This window comes from Aquila chrysaetos, chromosome 8 (genome assembly GCF_900496995.4).
Source record: "Aquila chrysaetos chrysaetos chromosome 8, bAquChr1.4, whole genome shotgun sequence".
Lineage (NCBI taxonomy): Eukaryota > Metazoa > Chordata > Aves > Accipitriformes > Accipitridae > Aquila > Aquila chrysaetos.
This window is the reverse complement of record NC_044011.1, coordinates 19,019,113-19,040,522: the sequence shown is the minus strand read 5'-3', so window position 1 is coordinate 19,040,522 and position 21,410 is coordinate 19,019,113. Positions and strand designations below refer to the sequence as shown.

General features: G+C 41.9%; 1 protein-coding gene across 12 annotated transcripts in view; it reads right to left on the bottom strand.

Moving 5' to 3' along the window:
- The window catches only part of HIVEP2 (HIVEP zinc finger 2), a 142,072-nt gene that overhangs the window by 25,251 nt on the left and 95,411 nt on the right, over positions 1-21,410 (bottom strand). For all 12 annotated transcript variants that reach the window (XM_030023743.2, XM_030023737.2, XM_030023745.2 and 9 more), the window contains one exon: positions 458-502. The gene's annotated coding sequence lies outside the window, so the exon portion shown is untranslated. The remainder of the gene's footprint in view (positions 1-457; positions 503-21,410) is intronic.

The following is a 21,410-nucleotide window of genomic DNA, read 5'->3' as shown; positions in this document are numbered from 1 at the left end:
TGTACTAGAGGAATGAGATACAACTGTGTTTATGTGACTTTAGCATTTTAGATTTCAATGTCGAAGCATTTCTATCCAGCTACACATGCACTTTTTATGCTTAAATGCAATAGGTTTCCACAGTTCTATTATAAAGAAGAAAAGCTCAGAGGTATGATTTTCATAGACAAGTACACCATTTGAATTTGAAGAACAATGTAGGCTTCCTGCTTCCATATTATCCAAACACAGGACATTTTCTGGATGAAACAGTAAGAATTATAAAGAAAGACAGTCATGATTTTACGATAGCATGGGAAAGGGGAAAAAACCCAGTATTAGAGATACTGGAATATTTTTCATTCCTGCAGTGGAAAAACTGAATTTGGCTTGAAGAAACATTAGCAATGTGCAGGAAAAAACACTGGTAAGGGGAATACATGGGGGGGGGGGGGGGGGGTCAGTATAAAACAATTACCTGCATCTTCTAGGCATCTAATACGCATGACTAGCTTCAAATTTCCTGTAGAAAAAAAAATACAGTCATAAGAAATTCTTGATATTAGGTATTGATGCTGAAGAAAGTTTTCTATTCTTTACAGTAGAGGCCTGAAAACTTCATTTATCCATCCACTGGAAAAAATTCATGCTGTGTCTTAGAGGTCTGAGCAACCACATTTTGAAGAATATAAGTGTGAGTCTTTTTAAAGTATTTAGGTTTCTACTGTGTAGATGAATAAGTGCAAGTCTAAACTAATGCAGTCCCACCTTAATGAATTGGTAAAAAGAGAGCTGCCAATGGCCCTCTTCATTCCTACACCTTTGTTAAGCCTGGATTATCCCTGAATCCCATTGGCAAATCCCCTTTCAATGCCTCTCTCCAGCTAATACTTTTAGACTCCAGGCCTCTCATTACATGTTTCAGGGACCAGAACAAAATCCTGGTCAGGGTGTCACCACTCAGGTACAAGAAAATGTAGTGAAACACAAGTAGGTTTACAAATCGGTTAACACCAGTGGGATACTGCTCAAGAATATATGGCTTCCTTCGCAAAGTGGAAACCTACAGACCAAATACATGGTTAAAAGACTTCTGTGAATGCCATGATTTGCCACCTGTCTGAACATCACTAGTCTGCGGGTTGCTCTCTGTAATGCTGAAAAGACCAGCACAGAGAACAGGGAGCCTGAACATCATCTCGCTGCCCTAAAAGCATTTCTCCTGTCAAAGGAGGACTCTCCCTTCCAGTTTTCAACAAATTTTATCTTGAAAACAGATTTTGGCTTTTGTTTCATTAAAAAGGATGTTTGTTCAATTACGATAACAAAAGCAACAATTATGGCTTTTCTTTATGGCTTTTATTTGGGACAAAATTCAGAGCATCTCTAAAGAAGAGATCTTTAGAAATAGCTGGAGTATTAGCTTCAGAGTATGGGATATAGGCTATTATAATGATCCTCAATTCGAAACAGTCAGAAAAACAGCTAGAGCACTCATGCTTTCTCCATTGAATAAAACCAACAGATGATAAAATAGTAAGTCTATAATAGAAAAAAATCATCAAAACTTGAAAAATAATTTTTAATTCTTTGTAATAAATAACACTTTGAAAGAACAAGTGGACATTAGTAAAGCCCCATGACTTGACATAAGTAGACTCACTGCTGTGCCACCTGTTACCAATTATTCATTTAACAGTACAAATAACATATCAGTAGTTAGGACAGTAATAGCTAATGGACTGTTGGTTTAGTCAAATATGGATAACATATTTTTAAATTGTAACAATAGAGAAATCCCCTATAGGACAAAATAATAGCAAGCTATCAAATACAAACTGGAATATTTTAGGTCATAATGTCATTCAGCTTTGATGCACTAATGGCTTTTTAAATAACTCTCTTGTCTGATTCTCTAAAAGAAAAAAGAAAAAAAAGTAATCCAAGTAAAACTATTTAATTTTCCTAATCCGCTTCCTTAAATAAAAAGCGTCACTACAAATGGAAAAAGAAATCGTCGTGTGCGATTTACACTATATCAGAAGTGGTTACCACAGAGCAGCTCTGCAGTGCCTTATGAGGGAATGGCAGGTAAGTGGCAAACCATTTTCGGCAGGTGAGCTAAACTGAATTGCAGGTCAGTAATGATGCCAACATATGAGCAGGGATGTAAAGGAAAATGTGTGGCTTGAGAAGCAGAAACAGGGACAAGAGGGAATGTTCCTCACTGAGAGAGATAAAGTTATTAGCCATCTTCAAAGAAAAATACTTTTCTCCTCATTAGGCAATTTTGCAAATGGTGAAGAAGAAATTTCTAGAAGATGGGAGTACCCCTTCTGTTCCATACTCCCTCTACCGAGAGCATCTTTAGAGAAGAAATCTGCCAGTCATGGAAATGTGACAGCTATGGTTTTATTTGAGCAAAAGATGATGCTAATATACTTCCAACAATTTTCTGTTCTGGACTGAGACCTCCTTTACAGAGTTCAAGCCACTCTGCGGTCCTGCTATTTTCAGAACGTTCTATGTAATTTTTCAACCTACACTATGAAACAGGTATAGACTAATTACAGGGATTATTGATGGCTTAAGTTTGGTCAGAGTCATTCTCCTGGGGAAAATAAATCCCTTTCCAGAACCAACATAATCATTTCTGGTTTGGTTTGAGCTGCCATCCATCCTGTGTCAAAGATGGCTTTAATATTATTTCTTTCAGTTTCTTTTTTTTTTTTTTAACCCCTCCCTAATGGGAGACTGGCCTAACTGGAGAAATCTAAGACACTGCAAAGCTAGTTTGCATACTGTCTGTTTTTTCCAGTCAAACCTCTATCTCATCTGCCGGCATCCACAGCCTAGCTTAAGCTGACAACAGATCTCCATTTTTCAACTGATTAATGTTTCTCCTTTAGAAAACACTGTAAATACACTTTTCAATATTGCTCTTCATCAAACATATACTATTCAATAGACAGAAACTCCCTATATTTCAATACTACATATTTCAAACTAAGGAACTAAGGATGATAAAAATGCACATTTTCTTTAATACCTTTGGCATGGTTCAGCTCCGCTGGAGTGACTAAGAGGAGCCCACCTACACGGATCAGAAGCCGTACAGGAGTTGCGCTGAGCACATCATCTGACAGGAGCTGCAAAGTCTTGCCTGGCTGGGGGCCAAGCCAGGTTTCCTGGTAGGAATGTGGCCCAGGAGCCAGCTCCCCCAGCCACACTAACTGCACTATCTGCCTGCCTCAAACCAGGACATTTTACTTCTGTGAAAACTTTGAACATGAGAAGATTACTGGGAAACCAGGAGCTGTATTTATGTCAGATGCACCTACTAAATCAAGACTTTTAAAACTTTCTAGAAAGGAGCATTATCCTGTCGCTCCTTTTCCTAAGGTGCCTTTGTGAGCTGCATGCAGAGGACATATATCTGGTTGACTGCAGAGCTCCAAGATTATTCCTTCATTTCTTTTTTTTTCTTCTCTTTTTTTCAGATCATTAAAATGGTTACACTCAACAGCTTTAAAATAAAATTTGGCAAAATACAACTTTTACTACTTCTCAATTTGTAGCTCATATTACAGCTCTTGCAAGTGAACAAATTGGAAGCTTATGTCTTCCAGGCTAAATCCTGAGTGCACCATACAGAATAAATATTGACTCTAGCGTAAGGACTAAGGGTCAGATCCAGCCCTGTTTTAAATCTTTTCTGTCCAGCTCTGGCAGCACAAAGCCGGCCTAAAACCACAGTAACTGGCCCCTGAAGAATTCATATTCTATAGGGCAAGCGTTAGCACAGACAAGCTGCAGTGGGTCCTATGAAATCCTTACAGTCATGCACAGACCTCTGCCAAGACCCTTATTAGGCAAGTCTAGTTTATGTCTGGGATAAGCCCAGCAGCCAAGCAGCCTTACAAGAAAGAGAGGCCACCTCTGAGCGATTCCCCACCTGCAATTGAGAAGAAAATTGCCTTGGCCTTTCGGGAAGAAAGACAGCACACCTTTGGCTTGCCGTCCTACCCCACGTTTCCCTCTGCCCCGCTTATGATATTCCCCAAAGAGGTGTTTGGTGTTGACATCCCAGTGAAAAGGAAAAAGACTGGGAACCCTGATAAAACATGGATTTACAGCTTCTTCTACCTAGGCAAAGTCATAGGTGGGCTAAGTCTGAAGAAGAGCTCTCGACAGCATTCAGTGTGCATCTCTGAACTGAAGGATTTAACTGGCATGAAGATAGATAAACATTTGTTCATCCTTCTTTGCAAGGTTCTGTATTCATTCATGGGCTGAGGATGTTATGTAGCAATATAACAGAAGGAATGCAGTCCTTGGGGTATATAGTTTTGGCGTTTTACACAAATGAAAAAAAAGATGACCAACTGCAAGCTTTTTATACTAGTTGACACCACACTTGCGGTCTTTGAACTGTACTTACTAAAAAGATAAGGAAGAAGAAACACTTCTTAAATTTCCCAGTTTTGTAAAAAGGCTTCCCATTCTTGACCAGAGAGATTCTCTTTGCATTTCCAACGGCCCCTGGTTAGGGGTCCCATCTGACTGTGGTTTTGTAGCTGGCCTTCTACCTGTCTATTTGAACACCTCTAGGAATGACTGTAAATTCCTATGTCAACCACTGGCACTTGGCAAAGTATTGAATTACTGGGGAATGCAAGGATGCCTGTGCTTTTGCTGCAGTTTGGCAGGAGTTATAAGATGTCCTTTTACACAGGCAATTCCAAGGCGGCAGCCCTTTTGAAACAGGTTGGGTGTATTTATTTTAATCTACCACTTTCTATATTGTAACTGCTGTTGTTACTTCTTCACATTTGAAGACACTACTCTAATTTGTTCATTTAATTCCACCCCAGATGTTCTGCCTGCCCTCCAGATTTCCATGCTTTATTGAACGTATTGCCATTCTCCAACACCAGCCAGAGAATCACAGTTTTGAAAATACCCTGAAACATTTAGAATAACACATGTATTTTAAATTTGGGCAGCTGAACTAATCATTACAATGTATTTTTTTAAATGTCATTTAAAAGTACAAAACCAAATACTGCTCAGCAAGTACACATAGTACACTGTGAATTTACTACTAAATGATCAAACAAACTGTACTAAGCTTACGTGAGGAGAAGCTACAGGGCAGGATCTGTTCTCCATTGCTATGTTGGGTAAATACTTGTGTTCACATGGATTCCCCAAGAAGCCAGGAACTGAGGGGACTGACTGAGAGGATCCAGTTACAGATGCATCAAGGGTAGACTGCAAGCTTGTTGTGACCAAACACCAACTTCAGGCTTTTACGCTCAGGTTTTTATGAATGCACATTTGCGTCCTTGGTAGTTGCTGGTTTCAAGGGACAGAATCTGTGCACGTAAAACTAGAAGCGGTATAAAACCTGGCATCCTGATTTGTGCAATTATTATCTCAGTGCTTGCACTAAATCTGGCTCATATTTTGAGAACTATTCTAGAATCTCAGCCATTGAGAGATGACATATAACAGCACATTTTAGTTAACTGTAGTAGTATTGATTATTTCATTCATTTTAAGGCTTTACCAAACTTAGCATAATCTTGTTAATTCAGATAATTCAAAACATTATCTGAGAGCATTACCTGAGTATGTTGGAGAAAATAACTGAAACTTGTTCTGCTTAAAAGCACGCTGAAGCCAACTAAAGAAAACAAATAAATAATCAAATCTGTTGTACTCTTAACATCCGTTAACCTTAACTGTAGGAACTTACACCTGTCTCAGACATTTCATATACATGTTAATGGGTACATGCCATGAAGAAGAACAAGACTCTGCTTCCCTCCTCTGAATGTGATCCTACTGAATCAGAGGTCAGGCCCGCTCTATCCCCTCTGCGGTGACCTTACAGAAAAATCAGGTATGAGACAAAAGTCTCTCATTTGACTTCAAGGAGCTTTGAAAAGATACGAGGTTTGACTCAGAACAACTAAAAGGAGACAAATTATTCCAACAGCAAGTACAAGTAAGAGCCAAATTCTGCTCTACATTATCTTGGTATGAATCTGAAGCAATGAGTCGCAAATCCAAGGACATAATTCCAGATTTATTCCTCATGAAAACTAGCAGAATCAGACATCACTTAGGTTTAGGCTCTTACATCCTACATACTAAGTATTTGAGGTTATTTGTTACAAGGTGAAAATAAACTAATCCAACACCTCTAACATGTCTACAGAGAAATTCGTAACATATATTGCAATAAATGTTCAATTACACGGTAGTAAGAAAACATGAATGATTTTCTTTAAGAGATGCTGGCTTGTATCATAAATGCTTAGAGCACAGCTGCAGCAAAACACTCAGTTTTTGCTATGTTAAGTATCTCAAGTATAATTTTAAACTGCCACTCTCTATAGAAAAAAGAGCACCCCCCCAAAAAAACTTAAATTCAAGTTGAGTGTATTTTAGGAAGCCACAGAAGAAGCCTACAGCTGAAATGCCTTAACACTGACCTTTTCACTATAATGACAAGGATTGCTCACTCGAAGTACATCACTATTTCCTGTTTCAGCATCATACACAATGTACACATTACTACCGGATGGAAAAAATGTATAAAAAAAGCTTTCACGTTGCCAAAGTCCGACTGAACACAGACTTATTTCCACAGGATGACTATTAAAAAAAATTTTTAAAAAAGAGAGAGAGAGAGAGAAAAGGCTACACAGGACCCAAATTCATCTTAAACACTTCCTTTATAGGCAGAAATTTGCAAACAAATCACAGCTCTCCTTGAATGGAACAAAAACCTGCTATCAAAGAGATGCCAAAACAGCCAACAGGACAAACAATCTTGTCAGTCAATTAGCAGCTAATTGATCTCTCTGATCCCACTGCTTTTAACAGAGCAGGTAAATATTTTGTTTCTGGTTGCCTAACCTTGCTGTGCACAGAAGAGTCTGTCAGAAGTGCTCAAGCATGTCAGATAATACAAAATCTACCTGTTCTGGCTGACCATCTTCCGATGCAGATATTCTGAATCTATCTCTATACAAAAGCAAAGGATTGGGATTATTCAGATATGAAACTAAACAAGAGAATTATATAAACTGCTAATCTTCTCACACTGCTACTTATTTCCTTGGGGAACAAGTTAAAAAATGAAAATGGATGAGTAAAGTACCAATCATTTCCCATGTGGACCTTAAAATGTGATGGCAGAGCCATGGCAGATCTGACAGACAGCACTTCCAGTGTTATTAAAATTTCAGAAGGCAACGGAAGTATCACAGTCGTTTTGCCGCCCCCCCCCCCCCCCCCCCGCCCTTTTCTTTTCAATTATAGCATGCAGTGACTTAAAAGAGTGAGAGCAGCTCCCATGCATAGAACAGTCAGAAACAGATGCCCACCACTAAGGTCCTCTGTAAACATTATTTCGATGGCTGAAGTTAGGTTTATATGATGCCTAATCCCATTGGTCCTAACCTGCACAAGAATGAGTTTCTCTTGAAGGTGAGTTAAGTAGTAAGTAAACAGTATTTACTAAATGCACATTAACAATGTATAGTAGTATCCAAAGCGGTGCTGAGATACAAATGAGCTCTTAATTCTTGGGCTGCTCTCTTCATCAGCAGAAACTCAACTCTATCTCACTTTCTTCTCAGCCACAGAAATTGAACATAAGGATACTGTGCCAAACCATAGAAGTGTGAAATAGTTTCTGATCACTATTTGTAGAATTACTTTTTTTTCCACACCTGCATTGTAGAAACGAAATGGAGCTTTGCCCCTGCTTTTGGCCCCAAACTATTATCATCTAAACGAACAGGCATTATGTACCCCCCAAAAGACTAAATACCTAAAATCTGTGAAAAGCAAAGGCTCAGACACTAACCAATGATGCTATATGATGCCATTGGGATTGCAATGAACATTTTGCATTTGCAAGAACTGGTGAAAATTACTGAGATTAAAGAATTTTTTCTCAATTCAACACAAAGAAACGTGTTAATCAGAAAGGGAAATTTTGCACCTTATAAAGGACAGATTAACTAAGCTATGAATTTAGCAGCACTTGTGAAAGATGAAGTGTATGCAAAGAGCAAGATTCCTGTGGGGATGCGGTTTATAGTCATTTCTAGATTTATAAAATATCATCTACAATAAGAATGGTAAGAAGAGTGTCACTGGAGAGTTCAAACTGCTAAAGTTGTCAGATATAACAATTTTCCTAACTGAAATGACACGCAAAGGCTGAAATGCCTCTTGGTTTTCACACAAGAACTGCAACCTTGGGCAGCCGCTGGGGAGAACAGACCTGTGCTGGTAAGTCCCTGTTAAGATACCATACAGCTTCTCCCCAAGTTTTCCCAAATCAAAATTTGTGTAAATATTGCATCATTTTTAGGTACAAAGTAACTATTATTCTGTTGCCAAATGGAAATATTAGGCAAATATCAGGCCTTTGCCTAGCATTTTCATCTTAGAGGGAAAATATCGCTGAATTTTCTGGGAAGTGAGACTTTTTTAGTTTAAAAGTTATGCAATCCTAATTATACAACAACGGCAGATTTTGCGAACAGCTATGCCTGCTTTCACACCATGTCAGAAGAAGCCACTTGCATTTCACATGAAAATACCAGTCTCTTTCAAACACTTTTCTTGAATGAGCAAATGCACTGCCTCTGACGGATGCCCTCACCCCAGGAAGAATTACATAGGAAGACATTTATAGTATCTGAGCTTACGTTTGTTTTTCACTCACACCAATTATTATACAAGCTTATTTTAAAACCTGTCATTGTTTACTAAGCCCTGTGGTCACCACATGTCAAAACAAAACCAGACGCATGCTAAACATCAGTAGCATGTTCTTACCATTTTTCTTCCATTTTTTGCACCCAAAGTGGAATGGGCTTTCACAGCAGTTTTATTTCAATCCGTTCTGAATACTTTGTTAAAGTTCAGCTGAGATCAGCTATTAAGCCGCAAATCCTATATATCGCACAGATGTCAGAACAGTCACTATTCTGCAGCCAAAATGTTTTGTTTTGACTAGTGATTCAATACAGGCATTTCGCTGTAGCAAATCTAGTCACTTAGCATTGCCTAAAGATTCTGACCACTGCAGCTGTAATACAGGATACTTTAATTAGACTGCACATTTAAGGATGCTGCTTTCTTTACAACCCTCAGGATGCCTAGCAGGGGGAAAAAAGAAATAAAAAGCTCTTGAAAATTACTCTAGCCATATTTTACAGTACTTCCTTCTTTTTATTGCATGAAGTATTGAAAGTCAGTATGTACAATATCCAATTGCATCAGAACACCTCTTAAAACATTCAGTAAAATATCCATATGCTTTCTGCTGCATTTTGTAGGTATACATGAAATTTCACTCTTTGCAGTTAGGTTTATTTCTGCAAAACACAAATCAACTGTGTTTATTAACATGAGCATCACTCTCCTGAGTAAACACCTCTGAAAAGATGAAGGTCGACCAAAATGCCTGAAGCCACATATAAAACCTCTGTTATTCCACAGGGCTGTGTTGACATTTGAGGGGCAGGCCAAGCTGACAGCTCAGTTACAGATTCTCAACAAGCGCAACACAATAAAACCCAAAACATTTCTTGGGAAAGACACTGCTCAGGTTTCATGATGACTTTATATCAGACAAGGTTAGACCAGGGTGCGGTATTACAGGGCGTTCCTAGCACAAACAGCACCTTAAACTTTCATATATGTATGCCACATCACACCAACTTTTGAAACTACTCCAAGGAAACCTGCAATATGAAACCATTATCCTGTACTTAACAAGTGGCACAATTGGATGCCAAATCACTCCTACCCAGGAAAAGTTGAAGTAAGGACAGCAAAAATCTTCATTGCGAGAGCTTGGCAGGCTCTAAGAGGACATTTTCAGGGCTGACGGCCTATTGAAAGGGAAAACAACTGCTGCTCAGCTCTAGAAAACTCCAGACAACTTTGTACAGGGTTCTCCTTCTCCTGCATTATGCTTGGCACATTCCCCCAAATTTAGTTTTCTTTCCGTTGTCAGAAGTAGAAGTGAAATCAGCTAACAATCTGGCCCCAAAAGTCTCTTGTGTGCTTGTGATACACTGAGGACACTTGTACACTACAAACAAAAGAAAGCATCAGCAACATACAATCATAGAATGGTTTGGGTTGGAAGGGACTTTTAAAGATCATTTAGTTCAACTCCCAAACATCCCCTAGTCCAGCCCTCAACAACCCCTTTACAGACAGGGAAACGAACCCACAGAGTATGGACAAGCATACAGGGCTTCCTGTTTGCTAAGCCACACTTAAAATAATTAATTACTAAATGTTCCTTGGGAAAGTTCCTAACAATCTGAAAAACTGCATTGCAAACCAAAAGCACGTAGGCTATCTTCCTTAAGACTAAAGTGCAATGTTTTAGCATTCAGACCACCTAAGACAATTAATCAACTTGCTTATTCAATTGAACTCTTCCCCCTACTTCTCTCTTCCTAGCCCCCTAGCAGGATTTGAGGACACCCTGTTCGCCTGGAGATGGTGAATCACTACAAGCCAGCAGGCCCACTCGGTTCCTCAAAAGACACAAAAGGTGTAAAAATAGCTTGTACTAATGAAGCAAGTACAGCGTCAGCAGCCAGATGAGCGTGGGTGATCAGATAAGGGTCTGTTGTTGCAAAGGGCAAATTATTAAGAGAATGCTTCTCCCTCTCTCTCTTTTTATTAAGCTTTGTTCTTTCTTCGCTGTAACCAGCCCTCTGCAATGCCTGATAAATGACACCTGACAAGATTGACTCCTGTAATTGCAAGTTTCATACTGGTGCAGGAAGTGGTGCCTCACTACGAGCTGAAGGTACGGTGGAGGTGTCACTAAAAAAATATAAATAAAAAGAGGCAAAAATAAAGCCTAAAAATAGCCAGGACTACCCACTGAGTATGACTGTGTGGGTATATTTAGCTGGTCTCACACCAACTTTTCTTGTTAAAAACACAATCTTACCTTTATGCAAAACAGCTTCCTGTTTCTAACATAACTTGAGAACCTTGAGAACATGAGGGGGAAAATTCAGATTTTAAAATTGACCCTTTTTCACTGAGATTACGAAAAGATTAAATGTGAAAAGACCAGGTAGATCTTCCACGTGGGTTTTGCATCCTGACATCCCGTAACGAATAGATGAGAGTTTGCTATTAAGACATCCTAATACAGCCCATTGGACTAGGAAATAGGTTTAGAGGCAAAACCAAAGCTGTACCGGCAAACTTCTCCGGGGACCAGAAATGAGACTCTGGGAACTGAAGGAAGGGGGACATGTCCTATGCCAGCTGTGCTGCCTGAGCCAGCACTGCCCTCGAGAGATGGCTGTGCCCCACCAGAAGCAGACACATGGGCCTAAAGGCTGGTGAGATGCAGCTGCACTTTTACAGCCCTGCTCTGCAGGTCTCGTCTACTCTGAGGCCAGTTTACATCAATTTACCAGGAAAAAGGAGCTTTTAGGAAGGGTGTAAATATAACTTACTCCCATTTAAGGCACTCCTATGCTGCCTAATAAAGTGGCACAAGTATAAATGACCATCTGGCCAAGTGATAGAGTTTAGTATCTTATGAGCAATATCGAGAAGCACTTCCAACCGCACATTTGAATTGCTGATTCCCAAACACCTGTACTTACAGGAATTAATGAATGTGCCTTTAAAGTGCTGGCGCTGTACCTGTGTATGTCAGCTGGCGTGCACACCGCAGTGAGCAGAGACCAGCACTCAGACACCACATGCTGTCTCTCTGCTCCACTCAGCAGCAGCCAAGAGGGTACCATGGCACAGGAGGGCTCACGCCAAGTCCCGGCCCACCCCCGCATTGCCGGCACTTGCTAGCCTTGCTCACAGTGCCACGCCGACCTCGCTTTGAGCCCACTGCTCACCCCACCTCACTGTGTCCGGAGTCCTGAAACTTTCATGGGTTTAATTGCAACGGGATGAGCCACAACTGTGTTCAGCGTAGATGTTCAGAGATGCTCAGCAACCTCTCTTTCCAGGGCAACTTTGTGCTTCTGCACGGCATGAGTTTTGTTCCCCCTAACCCAAAGGGAAGGGAAGCCAGGTCCCAAGGACTCTCTTAAGAATGTCTGCAACTGTTTGAAGTACATTACTGCAATATTACTGCTGGAGGTAATACACATGCCAACCTTCTAGTGCTCCGCATGAGCCACACAAGGAAATGGTCTTTTCTACAGTTACGGTTTTTCTATTTAATATCGTGACTCCTTTGGTTTACATGAGGGGTTTGTTTCATTATTATGCAGCCTTCCTGTGTGGCTCCAAATACCGCACATCAGTCGTTCTGGGGCCGGGGTTAAACAAAAATGCACAGGTTTATACCAGACCTTTTCTCTCATTTGCAACAGGAAAAAAAAGCCCACTGTAAGACATTGCCAACTTCACATGCAAGATTCAATAAAAATGATTATTCTGACATCACAATTTTTATTTTCTTCTGATTTTAAAATTTAAAAAAAAAGTAATTGAAGTTAATAAGATTATATTTTTTAAATTAAATCCAGTGGGAAATTGAGAGCATGCTCTTTTCTTGATATGCTGTGATTAATTCCCATTGATGCAACCATTCTTTGTTCAGCATCATAGTTTTGTCTTTTCATCCTACGCCTTAGCAGTAAATTTAATAGTCACTGATTTTTTTACTAGACTGGATAAACATAGCGATGCAAGAGAAATCAGCTGATGATATGATTCTTCAGACAATTTAATTTTCATCTGAAATGAAGAGTAAATGTTATTATATTAGAGGAAATATGAATGTAAAAATAATTATTAGTAGGTTTAAATACTGAAGACCATACTCTGGCAGTACATTTACATAAAGTTAATAGGAGACAGGACCACGTACCCTCAACCACTGTGGGGTTCTTAAGTTATAAAGCTAAAAGCGTCGTGATCAGAACTTCAGCCTATCCCCCACTCAGATTTGGAATACATTACCTATCTTTTTAAGACTTCACCTATTTAAAGAAAAATGTACAAAGGAGAAGATGACATTAAAAAAACAGCAGGAAAGCATATTAGAAAAATGAAAAATTACCTCTGCTGTACACTTAAGAAAGTATTTGTTGTTAGACAGTATTTTCCAAAATTGTGTAGAATAGACTGGTGCCTTTTCCCCAAAGCTCTGCACCCCGGGGCCAGCCACACACGGTGGGCAGAGCCCGGCAGCTGCCCCCCAGCTCCCCGCGGCCTGGGGGCACTGGCAGCGCTGCCGCGCTGTCCCGGGGGGCTGCGCCGGCGAGGTGCCGCCACAGCCCCTACACCCACACGGGCCTTCGGCCTCCGCGCTTTCAGTGCCCCCACAAGAGACAGCTTGAACCGTGCGCAAATTCAATTTAAAACCAAGAAACAGGCTGACTCAGAATAATTTGAGGGAAAGAAATGGTAACTTCTCAGTCAGACCCATGCCCTGGTGGGTTTGCTGTGCAGGGGCACAGCCGGCGGATGGGGCAGGCAGGGGACAGTCACGTGTAACATGGCAGAGCAGGGCAAGGGCCTGCGTGACCACATCCAGCCCAGCCCTGTTCAGCACCTTCCTTCCCCGGGGGCTCCAGGGCTGCCGGCTCGCCTTCTTCCCTTCTCTGCTGCCCAAACCATGATGAGGATCTGCTGGACCGGTACAAAGCCCACCCACGGGGTGTTCAATGGTACAAAAACTTTCTGTTTTCAGTGTCACATACAATACTTGGTCACGAGACAGGCAAGATAATCAGCAGAAGTAAAATGAAACAGGATGGTAGCTCTTCTTTTCGGTAGGTTTCTGCTATGGCCTTTCTCCATCGGCCAGTGTTTAAACTGCGGGTGTTGGAAAGTTATTGTCCCCAATGCAAGTAAGGCCCTAACTTGCACCTCCTCAAGCACGTGGCACAGGTGGGGTGGGAGACCGGACGCGGTGGCTGACTGCATCTCGGGTGGGACAGTGGTTCCACAATGGCACTTCCCACAAAATGAAAGTCTACAGTCAGCGACAGCACCGCTGATTTCACACCCTGGGTAGGGGCACCCCACCGCAGGCAAATGGAAGCAGTGGGCGTCCGGCATAGCAGGGGAGGCTGCAACGGGAGCCATGGGAGGCAGTAAGAAGGTACAGCATTAAGTAACAAGGGGCTGCGTTATCTCACATCTTCCTACGTCCTGCCGCAGGTCGCTTTTCCTGCCGCAGCCTCCTCCCTCCCTCCCCTACGCAGCGTCACTTTCACCGGCGCGCGTTCCCCTCCCACTCACCAACGTGTAACGCGCACCATGATTTATGTCACCTCTCCAATCTGGCCTGGCATCTCTGAGGTGCAAGCAATAGATGCAGTCTACGAAAGGTTAGGATTAATGCTTTATTGGCAATTACAGCAGGCAAGCAGCTCAGCTCATAATGCAATTTTTTCCTCGTGAAGACCTGTAGGAGGTGGGAGCAGGTTGCCACAGGCCTGGCGCCTGCTGCGTGCTGACATATGTCCTCACTTCTGGGCGAAAGGGCAGGTCCAATTAGGTGTCTTGTATTATTAACATTCTGCTGCTTCATCTGTTGATCACGTATCCTCGTCTCGGCCTCTCTGCGCCCCAGCTTGTGTAACGCACCGGCATCTGTGGAGGCACTGCTCTACCCAGGAAAGCTCGAGCGGAAATCTGGTGGAGAAGATGGGACACCTTCCTTTGGCAGACCCAAGCAAGGGGCGGAACGGCCGAGAAGTTGAACAGATCACTGTAACTAGGATCCTCAAGCTAAAAGATGAGAAATATGAGATATCTGCCCTTCCGTCAGTAATAATTACAATGTATTATTAACAAAACTCAGGTTTCATCATTAACTTGACTCGGGTTTCAAGAGCTGATCTCACCCTAATCATCCTCCAAATTACATCCAGCATTTCTCTCAGAGCTGAACCAGTACCAGCAAGGAAGGCTGCTGGTAACTATTACACCGAAGAGAAAGCACAGGTAAAAACGAGCTATAAATACTACAATCTAACAGGTGCAAAAAATTACAGACAGATTTTAAGTTGCCTGAACCTGGGGTGATCTCACCACTTGGATCTGAACCTGCCAGAAAGACAGAGCCTGTAACTTCATAGCAGCTGAGAGGAAAGGGCTCACTGTCAACGTGTGCTGCATACGGCACCGCTGACGTGACTCTGCTTCTGCAAAGGATTGACTCCACTCCCCTTAAAGGTGTCAGTAAATTCACAGCTCCTCTCTTGGATCTCAAAACATGAGGAAGGCCACCTACATGTTTGCTATAATGAAGTAGCCAACTGTCTCAGTCACGACCCAACTGCTGTAATGAAAGACCCTTGTTTGATTTTGTTCCTCTACCAAGCTCGTCATCAGAGCAACTAAGATCTTCGAAAGTTTTTTCTCAGCCTCCAAGTGTGAGATGAAAATGACATTTTAATTGTGGATGAGTGAGGTCTGCTTGAGTAAAATAACCCAATCAGTCGGATGCAACGGCGTAACAAACACCGCTCTTCTAGCAGGGAGCCTAATTGCTTTGCTAGCACCAACAAAGAGCTGCCAGTTCATTAGAGCAAGCTGGACGAGCTGCTTTTTGCATCTTCACGAGCTGGGAGTATTTGATGGCAAAACCGTGATGGATGTTTGATCCAAAATTCAGCCTCTGATTTCTGATCAGCAAAACTTAAAAGCAAGGAACCTATCAGTCGGATCTTTTTCTTCATAGCTTTCTTCAGGGTAACAATTTATTCTTCTCCTTGATCTGTTCAAGGATGTCAAATCAAATCTTAAGATAGGATTTAGACTTTTATATTCTACATAAACCTGCTTAGCAAAAAAAGTAGCATGAACAGAACTGATGTGAACTAAACTGCAGTTTCACATGACATCTGGAAGATGCTGGCAGTTACGTTGCTATCCTGCAGCCTGACCGCACCAGGACCTTGCCAGAAAGTGCAAAGGGCAGAGGAAAGCCAGAAAAAGGCCAGCAGAGGTCAAAGGCAGCCACGCTTCCTGCTGGCTGCTCAGAGCAGGTTTGGACAGCAGGTGACCAGTCAGATGGCAGAGGAAGCATACTTCCATCTTGTCCAATGGGGAAACGATTTGCTGAGTCACACTAAAGAGGAACGTGGCAGCTAGTCCTGCCAAGACGTCCAGGAGGTCCCTTTGCCTGTTGCAGTGGCCCCCAGGTGCAGTTCTGCGCCCCTTTTGGGAGCCCATGCTGCTGTGCTCACGTTTGCCTGTCCACCCCCTCCTTCCCTCATCATACAGCTCAGAAAAAACCATTGCCTTGCTTTACGCTTTAAGAACATCTATTTCTGCTTCTTTTTCCTTCGCAACCATCTTTAGACTGAATGCTTTCTGAATGGAAAACATTAATTTCAGGCAGATACCTGCCTCAGCAAGTCTATCAAGAGCAGCTTATTTTCTCCAACTCAAACTCCACAAATGAATACGTCCACATACAGGCTCAGATACATCTGCATAAAGAGGTCCATTTGCCTGAGTGTTTGCTAATGAATGCTTGGCAGTCAGAGAGACACCACAAGTGCATCCAGTTTTTCTTAATTTTTTTAAAAAAAGGTAACTTACACCTTTAGGAACAAAGCTTTGCTGAGGTTGCTTATAAAATGCACCACCCAAGGATTCAAATCCAAATCTTAACACTGACATGAAATTTAAAGGTGCAGAAAAGAGTAACTTTTTTTTTCCCCTTTTTATGCAGTTTGAATCAGCTGGTGGGAAAGTTAATAGAAATATTCCACCAGTGAAATGGAAAGTGGATCAAGCCAGTACAACGTAAGCCTTCAAGACAGCGGAAAACTCCACATGGGATGCTCTCAGGAAAATCACTCAAGTGTAGTGCTATCCAGTGCGCTGAGGGCTCGAGTAGGTCAGCTCTTTGCATAACCAGGACCATGCTTTGCTTTTCACCCAAGGTGTTCATCAGGATTGGATACCAAAACCTTCTTTTCTGACCAGTCATGAATTAAATAACTACAGCTGGTTTCCAGGATCTCTTTCGTTCTGCTAGCAATCTCACACAGAAACAATAAAAGAACTGACACTGTAAATTAGTTCTAGAGGTATCGTTTTAATCACAAAGCTGCTGCAAGATATTTCTTCTCCAGTAGCAGTAACAGTGAGTTCAGGAAGCACAGAGCACCTGCCAGCATTAAAAGCAGAGCACATCTAAAACCACAGGTCCCAGTTTTCAAAATGCTGCTTGTTACAGAAATTTCATCTATGCTAACACTCTGCTAGAGCAGTCCAGGTAGTAACAGCAATAACAAACACCAAAGAAAAAGTTAAAGGAGCACTAATATAAATGGGACAGCATTGTTCACTGACAAAAATTTTTAAGTCCCAATAGTGCTGATTCACCCATGAGCAGGTGTGGATTTGTAGAAAAGGATAGAGTAAGTGCATGACTACCCCACAGAAAGTTTCTACTTCAAAAAGTGTCTGCATTGCTTCAAAATCAAGATCATGCCACTGAAATTCCCACCTGTCCAAGATTTTATTTCCTCCTTGTTTTTTTTTTTTTCTCTCCACAGTGAACTGAGCTGCTCTAAGATTATTTTTCTGTGATTTTGAGCAAAAGCAGATACAGAAGGAACTGTGGACAAGCACTGAGGGCATCAAGCCCACAAGAGACTTAGCCTTTGTCCCCCTTGAGAAATGGATACAATGCCAGCTTGAGTGGACTCTGAATCCTAGTTTTAATTAGAGAGAAGGTGAAATCAGGTAAACCTACCTCTTGCTCAAATACTATTCTTTCCTCAGTATCCCTGTGTTCTCCAGAAAAGTGGTCTTCTCCCTGTTGGTGACCACTTATGCAGGCACAGGATCCAAACTCTTTCTCACTGTGTCCTCACCATCTGCATGTTGCCTACCTATTGACCGCCTCCAATAAAAGCTTCCTTTAATAGTTGTCCTGACTCACAGGTGGGGGGGAGGGAAGCTGACCTCGCTGCAGCATCAAGAGTCTCTGACGCATTTTGGGAGGCTGTGGTTTCGGGTCTGAAAGAATTCAGCCTTGTTTTCTACTAAGTTTCACACATTTAACTTCCAAAATACCACCCTATAGCTCCATGTCCATTTGCGACTTGATGTTGTTTAGTGGTTCGACTTAGCACTATTCAGGACTTTAGCCATACGCTTGGCAAATTAGCAGTACTCACCAGCAGAAGAGAGTTTCTCAGAAACACAGCCACCCAGGCTCCTGGCTGGCTCCACCTCTTGTCCACCCACTCCCAGTTTCAGACATTTCGCATTCCAAAACTGGAAGTGTCTATGCAACATAAGGTCACGTTATTGCACAATGCGCTCTGCTCCTTCTAAGAGCCATTGCATCCTCAAAAGTACATCAACTCTTAACAGCAAGAGAGCTGTTTACAGTGAATTTCTATTTGAGTGGGAGTATTTTCTCCAAGAATCTTGTAACAGGGACATGAAGTGTATGACTCTTCCCTACATTTGGTAAAATGGTTACCAAGATGGCATTTATTTCATACTTCCACATCAGCATTCCTTGCCCTTTAAGCTGCCTTTTGAAAAATTGAGAATTAATTTTTACACTTCCCCGAAGCATTTCTGTGCTGGATAATTTTAGGATACGCTAAACAGAACAATTTCTGCCTATCTTAAATTTAGAACTGAGGCCATTCGTAGCTTTTGCAATGCAACTGTGAAATACAACTGTTTGTCACCAATGTGAGTTTTGCTGATTTTTTTCTTGCCAAGTGGTCTGAATAATTGCTATGATCCCTCCCTCACTTAGTCTTTAAATTCTAACAGGTGAATGAAATCTCCAGTTTCAATTATAACTGAAGAATACCACCTCTTTTAGTATAGGGGATTAAAATTGAGGTGGTCATTATTTTTTTCCCCCAAAGGACAGTACAGAGGTGGAAATGGTGGTGTCACATTGTGTCATCTTTGAAACTGTGTTCAGCTTTTCAGCTACAAGCCTATCTGGCATTCCCTTGAATGCCAGTGAGTTATATTAGTGTCTCCTAAAGGCAATTTCTGACATATTTAAATAAAGAATAAATGATCAGTCCTTATGTGCCATCTCTTGATTCAGATCTCACACCTTCATCCTCAGCACCACCGGGGCAGGTGAGCAGTGGGGAAGGAGAAGCATTCAGGGCCCGGGAGCTCCCAGCGCCCTCCGGTGAGAAGGGGGATGCTGGTGGGGCTAACGGCTAAGGCAGCGCTCAAAAAGCCCTCCTGATTTCACAGCCAAACGAGTTCTTCATAAGCTGTTGCTCCCATCTTCCCAGAAGTGAGAAGGTTCAGATCCAGCAGTCAGCGTTCAGAAATCTGATTCAGGCTACGCAGCAAAAATTATGATGGCCAAAACAAACCAGTGACAGAGTAAGAGGGAGCGAGAAATAGAGAGATCCCTATGAGAGAGGCAGAATGAGGGACAGAGGAGGACTTTTGCACTTATCTGTTTCATTACATGGACTGACGCCATGCTCTGCTGTAGGTAAGGGTAGCCTGGGATTTTCACTCGGAGTCATTCATTCGGAAGATATAACGTGATTGAGAATCAACTGCCCTTTGTCCCGTGGAAGAGATAGTTAAAATGGAGCTAATGGTTTAAAGTTACTTAGCTCCTGTTTGGCCTGTGAGCAAGCAAAAGGTTAGACTGTAATATTTAACCACAACTCCCGTGCCTTTCTGAGAAGCATAGAGGAGGCTGCCCAAAGGAAAGTCAGACATCTGCCATGCGGCTTCCTTTGTGCATGAGGTGAAGAAATCTGCACCAGCCTTCAGCCTCACACAGATAGCAAGCTTCCTCCGGTGCAGTGGCTGTCATGCAGCATGCTTTCTGGTACAGCCCATTTCCTTCTGGGGGATGTTTCCCCCAGGGACAGCAGGGACTAGTGCTCTGTGCACACCACCAGCCACGATCATCAAACCTGCCAGCTGGTTACCATGCAATATAGCTAAAGGTTTAGAGCTTTAAGTAGAACTGGCTGCATGTCTAAATGAGAACAGGATGGAGAACCGATAAGGGATAGCAAGACAAAGAAAAGATTCGTGAAAGTCTGGAGACACAGTACCATAAGGAGAACACAGCATCTACTACAATCTTGGTGAACTATTCAAACTGTTACTTTAAAAAGTAAAAGTGATATGTGCATTCATTCTTTTTTAACGTTCATCCATAAGAGGTCACTGTGTGATACAATGAACACCTTGGTGTCAGCAGCATTCCTCTCCCTTCCCATATGCTCAGCACCAGGTGTCCAGTCACCTACAGTAATGTCCCAGCCACTACCCACTTGCCTTTCGTAGGGACAGTTAGGGCAGGCAATAAAGCAAGACATGTGTGGGAGTCCTTCACTTTGATCGTGTGACCTTAGCCAATTTTACAATCAGTTAAATGTACTTACTTTTTATTCCCCATTAATCTCAAATGGAATCCAAGAGTTTTACAACCCCCACAGACATTTTAAATAACCAGTAAAAAATACACAAAAATTTGGGAAACTGAGTTTGAACAGCACAGATATAAGCTCACAAATGGCCAAGACTCTTCTAGTTTTCCAGGGTTTGGGGCCTCTATTTTAGAATCTGTTTCACTATGAGATTGTTTTTTCAGTAGTTAGTAGACCTTTTCACAAGGGTGACTACAATACAGTGTGGGACATGGACAACTGTCAAGGTGACCTGCCCACCGGAACTTCTTAAGCATAAAGTTTTTGTACTGCCATTTGCCATGAGATGAGAGGGGAATAATAGGCAGATGCAACTTAACGGCAACTGAAACCGTTATAGCTCAGTTCAGCTAATCGAAGATCTTCTTCACGGAGTGAGGTGACTTAAAGGGAAGTATTTCATTCAGAGATTTCCATGGGAAAACAGAAACAAAAAAATAAAAATAGCAATATGGAGATTTTCCAGTGGAAAACTTGTTCTTGTGGAAATTCCGCTTTCAATTGACAAATTGTTTTTATGGGAAATTCCTAAGCAGCTGTAGGCACAGCCCTCATGCTGAGAAGTTTAAAAGCAGCTCATGTCTGACCCAGTGCCCTCAGATTTCCCACATCAGATAAACTGCGAGAGCAGAGCCCTCATCTTTCCCTTACTCCCATGCACACCCTGCAGCACACAAGCGGTCCCAATGTGGGCACAACAGTATATTGACTGCAGCGGCAATACGCATGTGGTTACAGATGGGGTGCTTGAAGGATTAATCTTTTAATGTCCCAAATCAAGATAAATTACAGGCTCTTATATATAAACTGTCCCTAGTGCTCTGATACTGGTAAAGCTGTCATTGGCTTCAGCAACAGGTTTACCTGCACTAAGGATTGCAGGCTTGGGAGAGCCTTCAGTGAAGCTCCTCATAGTAGACTGCACCAGGGAGAAAAAACTTGGGGCTGACTTTTATG